Source organism: Amblyomma mixtum, chromosome 10, assembly GCF_055824585.1.
Source record: "Amblyomma mixtum isolate Tamu chromosome 10, ASM5582458v1, whole genome shotgun sequence".
In the NCBI taxonomy this organism is placed as follows: Eukaryota; Metazoa; Arthropoda; class Arachnida; order Ixodida; family Ixodidae; genus Amblyomma; species Amblyomma mixtum.
In genome coordinates, this window is record NC_143021.1 from 52,632,634 (window position 1) to 52,638,092 (window position 5,459).

A 5,459-nucleotide genomic window follows, 5' to 3' on the forward strand; every position below is an offset into this window, starting at 1 on the left:
CACAGTTACTTGCCTGAGATTTACTTGAAGCCCCTGATATGAGAAAATGCTCATTAAGTTTGTCAGCCAGCGACGCCCCTGTGTAAGGCACACCATTTATAACGAGTTCAGAGATGCCGTCTCTTTCATTTTTGGACATTAGCGTGTTTACGGTATTCCATACCTGTTTAGGGTTGTTGCAGATATCAGTAAACTTATGTTCGTAATAACTGGTCCTGGCTTTTTTAATATCAGAGCTTAACTTGTTACGAATTCGTTTATACTCAATCAAACTGTCTATATTTTTCGTTCTGATAAAAGAGGCAAATAGTCTGCCACGATTTCTAATTATTTTCAGAAGTTCAGCATTTATCCATGGTTTTCTGGCTTTATCACACTTTTTGAATTGCACTGTAGGAAAGGCTTGATTATAGAGCTCGGTAACTGTTTTAATAAAGATGTCATATGCTGTAACGGGGTCAGATAGTTGAAAAACCTCTGCCCAACTTGTTTCTGCTACTAAGTTTCTAAATATTGTGGTGTTTGCTTCATTAATGATTCTATATGTAATCGGTGCACTGATTTGGGAATGACTCTGTGTTGTAAAGTATGGTTTAAATGACATGAAAATCGGCAAATGGTCACTAACATCAGCTATCAGTACACCTGCTTGCACATCATCCTTTTTGTAGCTTGTGAAGCACACATCTAGTAAAGTACGGCACATATCAGTCACTCTAGTTGGCAGATGTATCACATTTTCACAACCAAACGAGAAAAAAATATCAAGCATCCTTTGCTGATTAGATTCAGGCAATAAGAGATCGATATTGAAATCACCACAAAAAACTACAGGCGACTTAAACTGCATGCACTGTTCTAACATATTTTCAAGAAATACTAAAAACATTGCCTGTGATCCAGAAGGCGGCCTGTATATAACGGCAAATATGGTACCAACACATTTTAACATGACACACTCAAAGTGCTGATCTATGACACAGAAATCTTCAATGGTGACATAGTTTAGGTAGTTCATTACATAAATGGCCACACCTCCCCCTCTCTTATTACTCCATGAAACTGATGCGCATTTGTATCCTGGAAATTGTATGACATCATAATCATTGGTAAACCAAGTTTCAGTGAAAGCTAAAAACTCAAATTTATGGTCTAGTGCATTTAGGAGGGTTTCTACAGAATCCTGTTTATTCCGAAGGCTTTGCGCATTGAGATGGAGTAAGGAAAGTTGATTTTTTTCTCGTAGACGCTTGGAATGTTTAAACGAATCAGCATCATGATAAGAATATGCGAACGGGGCTGTCATTTTCAAGGGTGCTGCTATCAGTTACCGTGGTGTGCATCCGGCCTGTTACTCAACGTATCTTATCCAGATCGTTAGTCGTCCTAATCCCGATAACTCGGCTGCGGGGGCCACGACGAACAAACATTTTTCCATTCTCCAACCAGGCAAACTCATACTCTTTTTCTTTGGCCGTTTTTTTCATTTTCCAAAAGAGCGCCCTGTTCTGTGCTGTCAGGTTTTCATTGAAGAAGATTTTAGATTTCGCTTCCTTTAGCTGTCCCTTTTTTGCAAGCCATGCGTCTCTGGTTGAACGGGATACGAAGCGTACAAGAACAGGTGTAACCTTCTTAGAACTCTCCCCGACCTCACTGTCACTACTAGCACTCGCTTTGTTAGTGCTCTCCTTGATAGACCGTGAGGGCAATCGATGAACAGCCTCAACATCTGCCTCGGAAAGCAGCGGAAGTTCGAGATCAATGGCCAAGACATTAAGCTTTTCCAGTAGGTTTTCATTTTCATGATGGGGCAGCCCAAGTATTTCTAAATTTTGGCGTCTGCTGTACTGCTCTAGTTCGTTAACTTGTTGCCTTAATTCCTGGTTTTCTTGTTCTGCTACCAGAACCTCGAGTTTTTCCACTCGCTTTCCGAGGGCAGATATATCTGCATCCTCTTGCTTCATTTTCGACAAAACTTCGTCGTATTTTGTGGAAATTTCCTCCATAAACTGCTCAATACCATCCACAGTGGCCTTTATCTCTCCTAGTGCGTCGATTTTCGATTTGATCTCAAGTACTTCTGTGAGCACTAGACGAACATCTGTAATTTCACTTGCAAGATTCATTTCCGGTTCCTCGCTTGTTTTCTTGCCACTATGGTTGCTTCGAGCCTTAGCTGTTTTGCATGTTGGGCATTTCCATGCTTTTTTGCAGTTTATGCCTTTTTCTTGTATGTGGCTTCACTTACCCCAGAACATGTGCCAAGATGATACACATAACAACACTCTGAGCATGTCAGAAACGCTTCATCCTCAGAAAGCTGTTCGTTGCATGCAAGACATGTGTCAGCCATTTTTCACTTGTCACGACAGACCGAGCAGTCAGCAGCAGCGGCTACCAGAAAAAAAATAGCTAAAGTTGCATTTCAAGGGGAAAAGGAGGAAAAAAAACCAACCTGTAAATTAAGGTGATGTTTTTAGGGCACGGATAGTAGGTCCTGCGGTGCCACTGCTGCTGAATGCTTGTGAAGCATTCCTGGTACACCTTGCGGAAAATCCGGCGTAACAATCTGAAGTCTGGCGCAGAGAGCTGACTTGGTCCGGTACGGGCGCTGAGTGCAGCCAGACTGTTGGTGCCTGTGACAAGAGCGTACAACTGTTAACACAGTGCGCACGTGGCACGTCGCTGCTGCCAAGTGAGGCTAGCTGCGATGATGTGGCTCCTTTTTTAGAAGAACTTGTTGTTGGGCTAGTTGGTAGTTATTCATAATTAAATTCAAAGGCGCCAAACCATAAGCACACACACACACAGGTGAAGAAAGACGAGACAGAGCGCCACTCACAACTGATTTAATGTGCATTTTTAGCTCCTGGCACTGGCGTAGGGCAGCGCAGTAGTTCTGCGCAGCTGACGGTCACGCCTCCTGGTACACCTTGCGGAAAATCCGGCGTAACAATCTGAAGTCCGGCGCGGAGAGCTGGCTTGTCCGGTACGGGCGCTGGGTGCAGCCAAGCGGTTGGTGCCTGTGACAAGAGCGTACAACTGTTAAAACAGTGCGCACGTGGCACGTCGCTGCTGCCAAGTGAGGCTAGCTGCTGTGATGTGGCTCCTTTTGTAGCTCCTGGCGCTGGCGTAAGGCAGCGCAGTAGTTCTGCGCAGCTGATGGTCACGCCTCCTGGTACACCTTGCGGAAAATCCGGCGTAACAATCTGAAGTCCGGCGTGGAGAGATGGCTTGGTCCGGTACGGGGGCTGAGTGCAGCCAGACTGTTGGTGCCTGTGACAAGAGCGTACAACTGTTAAAACAGTGCGCACGTGGCACGTCGCTGCTTCCAAGTGAGGCTAGCTGCGGTGATGTGGCTCCTTTTGCAGCTCCTGGCGCTGGCGTAGGGCAGCGCAGTAGTTCTGCGCAGGACAGGACTGGCGCCTGTTGTCTCCGTTTTTTAGCGCCAGTACGCCTTTTGCGTAAACATGTCATGCTACAACCAACTAGCTCAAATCAAAGTATTGCTCCTGGTACACCTTGCGGAAAATCCGGCGTAACAATCTGAAGTCCGGCGCGCAGAGCTGGCTTGGTCCAGTACGGGCGCTGAGTGCAGTCAAGCGGTTGGTGCCTGTGACAAGAGTGTACAACTGTTAACGCAGTGCGCACGTGGCACGTCGCTGCTGCCAAGTGCCAGGTGGCTCCGATGTCCTACCCGCGCCATGCGCAGACTACACGGCTTTTCAACCCTGTCTATCACATTACATTTTATAGTTTCTGGCCTCAAACCAGCAGCTCCTGGATGCGACGTGGTTACTGCCGGAATGTTGAAAACTCTTATGTAAGACTATACCTCTGATGTTTTGCATACTGCTAACTTATCCCTCGAGACAGCTTGGCTGCCTCCCGACAGAAAAATCGCGAAAATAATCTTATTGCTAAAGAATCGTAGGAATGGTTTTGATATCGATTATATTCGGCCCTTTTCCCTGATAACAAATTTAGTTAAACTTATTGAGCGCATGGTTCACAGTTGCCTTACCAATCACCTTACGGCACTAAAAGTCTTAAACGCCGCTCAGAGTGGATTTCGTCGAGGGCGCTCGATCTGGACAGCACATTTAGACTTGGGAAGCGGTATTAGGGTTGCAATAAAGAAAAAAAAGTTGCAATATTTTTAACGGCGCGAAAAGGCACACATACGAAAAGACAGCAAGAAACGGACAGTAAGAGCGCTAACTACCAACAGAGTTTATTGGGGAAAACAGCTTGCGGAAGTTGCGGCTTTATTCACTCCAGATATTACCGAAACACATGACAGTGTAGAACACTGTTCAACAAGCTAGACAAAAATGGGCTGCTTTTTTACATCTTTCCATGGTTACAGGAAATCCCAAACGATGTAAGTTTTTTGTGCGCCGACGAATCCTTTGCTTTCGAAATCTTTTTCCAGACTGGGGGTGTGCCTCGAGGATTGCTCCCGTCACCTTTACCCTTTAACATATTCATGGTATCAAAGTGTATCTGTATGCGGATAACATAGCCTTTTATTTTGCATTTGCTGAATATATTAAGTCACTGCTCCAGTTATTGCAAGCCTACCTCAATGCCCTAGTAGTTAGGCTGTGTAAGTTACCTTTAATTGTCAACGAGAACAAATCTTTCGTTCTCGTTTTCCCGCCAGTGCCCCCTCTTTGTATCTTTCTATGGTAGCGAGATGCCCAAATCCCACCAGTTGAGTCCTTAAAATACCTCGGTGTAAATATGACTGTCAAATGGACTGAGGAGTTCATCTGAAAATGATTGCCCTGAATGGTTAGCGCGCCCTCGGTCGCCTGACGTGAATCTGCAATTAGAAATTCGGTATGCGCAGATAAACTCTTTTATTTCTGCATAAGACGAGGGTAAGACCAATTCTGGTGTTCGGTTGTGTACTGTTCTCCTTTTGTCCTAGATACAAAACTAACCCTCTGCTGCTTCTCGGGAGGCGAGCTCTTCGCTTTGCCTTGGTTCGCGAAAATCAGTTGCAAATGTGGTCCTCTTTCTGGAGACCCACGTTCGGGAGTCGAACTGTCCCGTTCAGCTGGAGCGGGGACCACTCTCCTAAGGACTCACCTACTATCTGTCCCTTTCAACTGACCAGCGATACTTTAGTGGTGCGGAGAGTCTACTCTGATTAGACTCATCTATATTCTGTCCCTTTCAGCTTCTCAAAGAGCGAACCTTCTTGCTGAACTTGAGCTTAGGCCTGAAGTGGCTCCGCCCATTTTTCTTACCGACCATTGTTTAAAGATCAAAACTGGCCTCAATACGAGCTGTTTCAATTTGAATATACAGGGTCCTAGTTGTCTAAAGTTGTGGTCTCACTTAGGTCCGCGCCATGCGTTAGCTATATGCAGTCTCCTCCTGCACTTTGCTTTGATCATACACAGCCGCAAAATGCAAAGAACTTTACTGCCAATGCGTTGAATGGTCTC

At 45.4% G+C, this 5,459-nt stretch overlaps 1 pseudogene; it reads right to left on the reverse strand.

Moving 5' to 3' along the window:
* Positions 1 to 1,355: 1,355 nt before the first annotated feature.
* On the reverse strand, positions 1,356 to 2,353 carry LOC149325797 (uncharacterized; annotated as a pseudogene).
* Between the last annotated feature and the right edge of the window lie 3,106 nt (positions 2,354 to 5,459).